The 9,899-nt window shown below is 37.5% G+C and overlaps 1 pseudogene; it reads left to right on the plus strand.

The window, feature by feature from the left end:
- Positions 1–6,282: 6,282 nt before the first annotated feature.
- Positions 6,283–7,033, plus strand: LOC102517312 (annotated as a pseudogene).
- Positions 7,034–9,899: the final 2,866 nt, after the last annotated feature.

The raw sequence follows: 9,899 nt of genomic DNA on the forward strand, positions 1-9,899 counted from the left end.
ACTGAAGATTGAATAGTGGACATAAAACCCCTGGATTTATGGAATTTATAATCTGGTGCAGTAGTTCTCAATCCTGAATGCACACAAAATTTTCTGAGAAGCATATTAAAAATCCTGATGCTGGGCTAGCCCCCCAAACCAATTATCTGGGGATGAGACTAAGTCATCAAATAGTTTTTAAAGATTCCTGAATGATTCTAATGTATGACCAAGACTGAGAATTGCTGTTCTAGCAGACTAACAACCAAATAAACAGTGCTTATTTTGTGTCAGGTTTAAGCACTTTACATAGAATGTCTCTTTTAATTCCCACAATAAACTTCTAAACCAGGTACTACTATGTCCCCACTTGACAGATGAGAAAACTGAATCACAGAGAAGTTGAATAGGTTGTCCAAGATAAAGGTGTTAGCAAGTATCAGAATCACACCTGGACAATCAGGGTTCAGAATTCCTGCTCCTAATTCCATGTTAATTCTGGCTTCAGTTAGTTGGTTCATGCATGAGCCCCTGATTCAAGCTGGTCAATAATCTTCCCCAAGAATGTTAAGTGGCAGGAGTGGTGGGCATGGAAATCTAGGAAGTGTTAGGAAGCATAATGCCTCTTGTGACTTTCTACACTAGAGAGGAAGCTATTATGAATTAAGATACAAAGCTGATGAACACTGAAAGCACCCAAGCAAGACCCTTATTTTAGCTGTTTTGAAGGTACAGTCGGATCCCTGATCTTCCTGTGATTTGTCTATGTAAACTTCAGCTGAATTCTGGTAACTGTCAAATTCCCATTTTGTCTAAGCTAGTCCAAGTTGAGAGTCATTTGTGAATAGAAGCATTGACTAATCCATAGTGCATTGGCTATATTCTCTAAATACCACATTTAATTCACTCAAGTAGCAATGTTGAATGAGCCTGCCATCAACTTTACATGCACAACTCCACCTTGATATCAGAAACCTCTTAAATTGTGATCTTGAGACAGTTGCCTTACCTGAAACACAACAGCAATGTCTTCAGTAGCAGCTGATGCCTTTTGTGGAGTTGAAATCTCTCAAGAGCACCACCGATGGCTCTTATGGGCTATTGGCCTTCCATCATGCCATTCTGTCAGTAATTATTCTAGCCCTTGCTGAATCCAGGCTCATGAGAAATCTTTTTATAGACTAGGTTTTGACTCCATAAATGGTCAAGAACATACACAACATGCTTCTGTGCAGAATCTTTTGCTTCTTTGTTTTGATTTTGGATGGAACCTCCTAGTCAATACACTGATTGACACCAAGGTAATCCTGCACATTTAGGCTATTGTGTACAGCATGGAGTCTGACTAGTTTTTTGGCTATGGAGCATATTAGTTTGGGGGCATTTAAGAGTGGTTTTACACTGCCTACTCTTGTCCAGATTTTTATTTTAAAGATTCCATCAACTGTAGATGATGCTGTTTTATACAAAAAGCAAAATGGGCAAGAGACAAGCAAGTCTTCAGTGGAACATTGTATTTAGCAGTTCAGATATACTCTGAGATTACTTTGTCTTCTGTAACTGCATGAACAACTTCAGGAGTCCAGAAGACTCTACGAAGCACTTCATCCACATTATAAAATCTCCCAACTGTTAGCAGCATTCTTGCTCCAACCTACTGACGTCTTGCCTTGTATATATCCACTTCCTCATCTCGTTTCTCTTCCTATAGACCTCTACTCCAGTATCCTACAATTTGATTTGTATTTAAAGCAGTGTTAGTATTCTACTGTTAACCTTTTATAATTATGATTCCCTAAAGGTGCTTATCCTCTAACCTTACAAATCTGTTTAGGCTGCAATGAGTTAAAGGGTAAGTTTCCTCCCTCTGGCTCTGTGCACTACGAATCCCTGTGCACCAGCAGATGGCAGCAGAAATAAATAAATAAGCTAAACAATGAATTATAAAGACCCAAAGAAATGATGCCCTTTATCTAAATCCTTTTCCAGTTTTGCAACCTCATTATCTTTCTCACTTCATTCCTTTCTCCCTAATTTTGCAGAATAATTTATTGATGTTCCAATACTGGTTTTAATTTGACTTCGGTGGAAGAATCCAAAAGGATGGAAACAGAGTTATATTTATTCTCTGCATCGTTTTTCCTGCCTTGATGCTCATCCGACTCCAAGGAGGTCCTTTGGCAAGGCTTCCAGCAGAAGTTTACTAGAAGACAATCCTGGCTGGAATGATAACCTGAACTTAATAAGGAGATTTTGATGGGGGACCCAGAAAGGGTAGGAGAGAGGTGATAAGAAAGTGCTGAGGGTAGTGATTCTCCAGGGCTAAGGGTCAGGAAGGTTGCAGGCTCTGGAACAGTGGAGACCTGCATCTCCTCCCTGTAGTGTGGCCGGGTAAAGGCAGAAGACATGGACTGGGATGTTGGGTAAGTATCAGGGAAGTTGGGAGGCTGGGTAACTGGAGGTGCCATTCCCAATACTTCCTTCTGCACAAGATTACTGGGATCTTCACCTGAACCTAGGGTAGGAGAAGTCTCAGAATAATAATGAATAAAACTGAATGTCTTGATAACTCAATGCCATGTGGCCTCAGATTTATTTAGATTCAGAGAAAATAAAGTTAAATTACATTATTATAGACCATCAGGTTTATAGATCCTTTGTACAACCTTGGAATTTTATTCTGCAGCAAAACCTTGTCCAACAATGTGTAGGGTTGCAACTTTGTCCTAGAGACTTCCTCTCTTGGAAGTTAAGTCAGCCCTTCTGTTTTAATTCTCATGACAAGTGAACACGGGAGACAAATGGGCCTGACTTATAGGACATTATCTATACCTAAACTGTTCCCACCCACAATCTCAGTTCACAGGCCAAGAAACTCAGAATACAAGAATTATAGTTTTCCACTTAAGACCTTTAAAACTAAATCCATATGAACTACCTAAACTTAACTCCCATATCTGCCACCCCCAAAATTTTTAAGGCTTGTCATCTCACTGATATTCCTTGAAACCTTAAAAAAGCAACTTAGTTTCCAATATATTTTTCCATAAGTCCATATTTAGTTGCTATCAATAAGTGTAGATAAGATGAGATATAAAATGATAAAATGAAATGCAATGTGTTAAAAAGTCAATTCTACAGCTTTGTGACAGCAACTGCATTCAGAAAAATCATGTCTTTCATTAAATTATAGGAAGGGGAGGCTTTCTCACTGAAGATGCAATACAGTGAATTCCTTGCCTATGGTCATCCCTAAGTGCAATGCTTTTATTATCATTATTGAAAACCCCTTAGACAAATTGACTAGTACAATTGAAAAGTCAAGATACATATCATCAAGGATTAAAGATAATTGAAAGAAATCACTTTGTATAGAGATATAAGAAATAAGGATCACACAAGCCTTCTATAAACTCTGAAAACCTATAAAAATCTCACTGCAAATGTTTTTGGTAGAATCTTAAGACCAAGTGCTATACTCTGGTCAGCACTCTGAAATTTAGTCAATAGGGGGCAGTCAAGGAGTGGCTCATAGAATTCAATTTATTCGGGCTCTGTATAAAATTCTTTAAGAATTCCTTCAAGTAAGCTTCCGTAACTCTATAAAAACTCTGTGCACTTATTGTATCATTTCTGAGTTCTGGATTCATGCTACATCTATATAACAATTTTCTTTCAAATTACTGGTTTCTTTTAAATTATTCAGGATCTGAAATTTGTGAAGTACTGTTAACTGGATCATCTTTAATTTAATATGGCCTAAATTTTTTTTAAAGACTCACTGAAAACCAGAGAATGAAAATTTTCTCTATATTTGTGAAAAGTCTGAACGTAATTTAGAAATGTTAAATGAAAGATTTATCTATAGTGTGAGGGAGCTTAAATAGAAGGACTTGCCAGATAAGAAAAGATAAGTAAATCTTCTAAAGTTTAGAGTCATATCAGAACAGTCAAACTCTTGGTTTTAATTTTCCAGTTACTTAAACTACTAAATCCCCCTGAGAGACAGTGGGATGGAAATGCCCTTTTGGGGAAAATTTCTGGTACTTTCAGAGGAAATTATATAAAAACAGTCATGTTTGTAGCATTCTAGCTTCAAGTCATCCCTAATTCATATCCAGTCTGGCCCTGGAAAGTGGGGTATCAGAATTAAGGATTTCAAACAAAGATGATATGAAATTTCATTTTAAAAATGGGTGAAAGTTCAATACTGACATAAAAATCTTTTCAAAAATTGTTTTCCCATGCTAGTTGGCACAGAAATCAAGCAACCTATTAATATTTGATTCGATCCAGCAAACAATACGTTGCCACTTTGTGTGCCAGCCCCTGTGCCCATCACTGATGGAATGGGATGCTCTTGACCAATTTCTGTGCCAGTAGTTCTCAAAGTGCAGTATGTGTTCCTCCCCTCTCTACAATGAGGAGCGTCAGCATCACCTGGGCACTAGTCATAAATGTAAATCAATAATGCTGTGCGTGGAGCCCAATAATCCACTTTTTTAACAAGTTCTCCAGGTGATTCTGATGGGCGCTCAAGTTTGACACCCAAGTCATTGCCCCTGGGCAGATAGATCAAAACACCTATTACAGTGGAAGAACAAACTGGGCGTGCCTCACTCAGCTGTCCTCTTATTCCAAATGAGTGAACTGCAGGCAGAGAGCAAGACTTCTCAGCTGCTTCTCTAAGCACAGGCTCTTCTTGCCCATCTGGGGATATTAATTCTAGAGTTCAGTATCACATTTGCCTGCAAAACATACACTATATCTTCCCACGTAGCTCTTTTGGTAATAAAGGTAATATGGCTATTTAGGCAGGGAAAAGGGATTGTGTTTAGGGGAACCCTAGTGGAGTTCAGGTTCTAGCAAAGAAGACTGATTTGTATGCGGTTTAAGTTTAGAAAGTATGAATCTCAGAATCTTAACACAATTATTGTCTTTAAAGAACCCCTCTCTCTCTTTCCAGTATAAGAATTCTTTTTTGTTTCTTTCTGCAGTTTTTTCCATATTTACTTTTCTTGGTCTCAGAAATAGCCGTCTAAGCCTTATAGCAAAATTGGACATTTTATAATGAGAAAAAATAAGTGGTTTACACATCTTTTATTTTTAAAAATGCATTTCTTGAAATATGTTAAGAAAACCTGGAGGATGGATCCCTTTAATACTCTTTTAAATGTATTGGAAATTGATAACTCAGAATGTTTGGGGTGACTTCTTCTGGAATCTTTGTGTTATAAATAATGCAAGGCTAACCTGTAGTTGCAAATTAAAATTCCTGCTCCACTTCTCTTTGCTAATCTCAGTTCTATCCATCCCCTCTTGCCTGGCGTGAATTTCTTTTCCTTGTCTCTCTCATTCAGCAGAGACACCTTCCTCCTCTGTTGCCCGGAGAACTCATGACCTGTACTTCTTGTCTGACACTTCACCTGTGCTCTCTCATTATTCAGGTCTTCCTTCTTGAAATTCATTGTGATTGGAGCATGTTACTCTCCTTTATAGCCTCAGCATTGTAGCAGAAGATACATACATGTGTGTTGATCATAACATTTATTTCTTGTACATGTGTAATACTTTTATTTCTGAGTATTCAATAAATGATTCAAATTTACTTATAAAACTTTTATATAATTTAGTTGTGTCATTTTAATTCATTCATTGATTTAACTTATGAAATAATCACTTTAAAAAAATCTTACAGATGTAAAGTAAACTAGTGATTGCCTAGGGTTGGGGAAATGGGGGGGAATACATGAAACACTCATCATCTTTTTCTTCTTGATTACCCTTTTTCATAGATGTAGATGAAGTGTGTAAATATTGCTTGATTCCTGTGAAAATTTTGTTTCTAAATTTCAAACCACTTTTATATTCAGAAAAGGAAGTTTTTCGAAAATTGATTTCTCACTTAAGATAGATGGCTTAGTGACATGTTTTAAAATCTGCTAAAGAAATGGAGGCAAAATGGGGGTAGGAAGGAATACATTGGGAATTTGAAAATTGCACCTCTTGGGGAGTGACAGAAATGGTAGCTATCTTGATTGTAGTAGTGGTTTCATTGGTGTATACATCTATCAAAAAATAAATTAAAAAAGAAAAGAAACGGAGGCATTCTTCACGGTGGTCCTACAGATTTGACTCTTGTTTCAACAATGTTTGATGGGAACAGACCAGGGACTTCCCTTCTCCCAGCCCTCACTGCCCTCCAACCTCCTTTCCAGTCGCAACCTCTATTATCTCAACCATTCCCTGCCTTAGGGACCAACCAACACCTTTTTTGTGGTTAGTTCTTTTTGCTGACCAACTATGAGCTCCCAGATTTATCAGACTTATTCCACAGGTGAAGGCTGCCGACAACAGCCTAATCAACCTGCATCTGCAGGCCTCCTGAACTTACCTCTCTCAGGGTGTGGCTCTGGAGGGCGTGGGTCACTTCTTCCTTGCGCTGGCAAAGGAGAAGCATGAGGGCACGGAGGATCTGTTGAGGACACAAAACCAGCATGGCGGCTGCAGCCTCTTCCAGGATGAGCAGAAGCCATCCCAGGATGAATGAGGTAAAGCCCTGGATGCTATGGAAGCTGAGATGACCCTGGAGAAGAACCTGAATCAGGCCCTTTGGGATCTGCATGCCATGGGCTCTGCCCGCACAGACCCCCATCTCTGTGACTTCATGGAAAGCCACTTCCTAGATGAGGAGGTGAAACTCATCAAGAAGGTGGATGACCACCTGACTTGTTTCCCCGGCTGCTTGGTCCCCAGACCGAGCTGGGTGAGTAGCTTTTAGAAAGGCTCATCCTCAAGCATCACTAGGAGCCTCCGGAGCCCAGCAACCTTTGTGGAGACCCTCTGCATCACCCTGCTGTCAGGGCTTCTGCCTGAGCCTCTCCCTGCAGCCAGTAGGCCTCTTTTCAACCATCCTGTAGCCCTCTTCCAAGCCATGGATCAAACAGAAGCCAAATAAAGCTCTTTGCAAAAAAAAAAAAAGGAAAAACAAAAAGAAGAAGAATAGTGTGTTATTGGCATCCACAATGGTCTACTCTATTATTAACAAGAGTTAATATTTCTTGTTTTACAGATGAGGTAACTGAGGCCTGGAGGCATTAAGCTCAAGGTCACTCTGCCCTTGAGTGACAAAATCAGTTGTCAACAGTCTACATTCAGAGCCTGAGCACTTAACCATCACACTTTGGATCAGTGAGTGGATCTTTATTTAAATGAGTATTCTCCTTTGCCATAGCATGTTCCCTGTGCAGATGGGAAAATAATTCAGCATTAAAGTATCTGAAGAAATGGAAAAACAGAAACAAGAAAACAAGGTTATGACAAAATACTGCATTAGAGTAGGCTCAAATCCTAGCTATTTAATATGCTCAACCAGTGTGAACGTTGGTCCTAATCTATAAACCTAGAAGTATACTGTCTACTACAGGATGTAATGAGGATTAATAATGATAATTTGTGTAAAAGTGTGTATTACCCTGTAGAGACCCAGTAAATTTTGATTTATAAATGAATGAACACGAAGCATGTATTAGGTCAACCATATAGGTCCTCTTTCATTTACATATAATGATTTATGGCAGAGATTCAAAGTGCTTTATAAATGTTTTCTTATTACTCATAACCCAGCTGTGAAGTTGAGAGAAATATCTGCAAAATATGTAAAATTTATGGAAATGGTATTTGGAAGGCACAGATAATAAGTACAAACAAGAAATCACTCATTTATATCACTTATATGTGGCTAAATGGCATTACTAGTGTTAGTACTATAATTTTCATTACTTAATTCAGCAACATTTAATCTATGCTCTCCTAAGTGTCTGGAATTATTTAGGCACTAGAGATAAAGAGCCAGCAATGAATGAGACAGACCAGGGCCACCAATGAGTTTACCTTTTAGGAGAAGGAGAGAGACAGAAAACAAGTAAAATAAACAAATGAACTAGAGAAAGCTTAGCACTATGAGTACTTAATGGGTTAGCTGAAACGATTTAGTTTAGCATAAGATTCAAACCAACCCTCAGGGTTCTTTTTGCTAATTCTAAAAGACAACTTGGACACTTGTAAACTATTCATCTTGCTACCAAAATGTCAGCTGTATTGTGGTAGAGAATCTGGAATAAATTCCTTATAATCAGAGAACTATATAACATAGATAATCAAGTTTTAGAAAGCGCTTTACAGGGCAGAAAACACTTTCAGGTGTGTGCACTTATAGAATGACATGCTTTTGTTTTTGTTAGAGGCCAAGTTGCTGAACTCAGTAATGTACTCAGTTGTACCTGTGAGCAGCCACTATTACCAAGCAAAATTTAATCAGCTAGGGGAGACTAATCAATAACATAATTATCCCTATGTTCTTGCCAGAAAAATATGCTCATTTCCCCCCTTGTCTCTTCTGGAGAGAGTTTTTATTGTTCTTTTGATTTGATTAATCATCTGTTTATCTGTTTTCATCAAATTGCAGGTATATCCAGGTAGGACTTGAAGTCAGATGCACTTGGGGATCCAGTGGGAGGATGATGCCTTGGGAACTTAAATGGGGAATTCACTTTTGTGGCCATATGGTTCTGAGACTTTGATTATCATCAAGTGACTTTTTTTTTTCGGTGTATTTTTGTGTGGTCACTTTTCAGTAGTAATTGAGTTGAGGGAATAAATTAATGAACTCAGCTAAAATTTGGTCTCTAACAGGTGACACATCTGCATACAGCACTTTATATCTATTTTATTCCCATCTCTTGCACCACTGGACAAAAGGAAACACTCTTGAAAGTAGACTGTTAAAAAACAAATCTTTAGTAATGTCAGCTTGTATCTTAGAAAGAGGATGCTTCCTTGAATGCATCACATGGATTTACTTTCACTTTAGAGGAGAGTATAACTTACTTTTATATAATTTTCATCTTTCTGTCTCTTGCTATTTTTTTTAAATAAAATGTCATTTTAAAGTCATCAAATTAATTGTATGAATACAATTCAAATTCCACTGAATTAAATGTAAAAGTTTTCAGGCTACTGATTTTATGAAACAGTATTTTCAAGTTACAAAGCAGAATTTTTATACGTTGAATTACATGAAATTGTCATTTAGTAAGTCAAAAACTGGTAAATACCAATATTTTAATAAAATTTAACATTAATCAGAAAATCCAAGGTCTATGTTCAATTTTACTCCACTGTTATATAAACAGACACACTGAAATTGACCAAGTAAAGAAAAATAAATCGAAATACCTGTAAGTTGTATTTAGAGTAAAAATGAATCAGCTTCTTCTATTGCAGTTTAGAAAACTAAGTGTAACATATTCCTAAGGAAACCCAAGAGTGAAATCCAGAGAATAGCTGATTAGTGAGTCATTTTGCATATTTGATTTTCCCTTTCTGATTACCTCACATTTGTTTGTAAGGAGCTAGCACTATGCTTTGCAAACAATATACGTCACTTGGTTGATCCAAAGGAGATAATCTTACATTTATGCATTAACAACTTAACCTGTGTTCCCTGCCTTGAGAAAAGCTACTGGATACTGAGTGTATTAGGGGTTGTGGCAAATAAGGTAAAGTTAGTACGAAAGACTCAATGTAAAGTTTATGTAATGGGTACTCAGTGCTCATTGAGTTGAATAAATATTAGAGATAATTTATAGAGCACACAGAAAGACAAGGCAGAGCTCAATAGAGACTCATTAGCATATCATGCACTGAAAGAGTAAAGTGAATATAGAAAACAATTAGTATTGTTTGAAATGTAAAAACTGTCTTCTCTAGAAAACTGGATAAAACTGCATAAACTGAGTTCTATCAGGTTGCTACATTCCAAAAGTGTGGATTGGCATTTTAGGTTGTCTGAAGATCTCTGGAATACCTAATAAACTTGGCTGAAACCTCGCCAAAGGCTTGCAGAGTGCAAAGCTGCG

This window comes from Camelus ferus, chromosome 25, assembly GCF_009834535.1.
Source record: "Camelus ferus isolate YT-003-E chromosome 25, BCGSAC_Cfer_1.0, whole genome shotgun sequence".
NCBI classification, from domain to species: Eukaryota; Metazoa; Chordata; class Mammalia; order Artiodactyla; family Camelidae; genus Camelus; species Camelus ferus.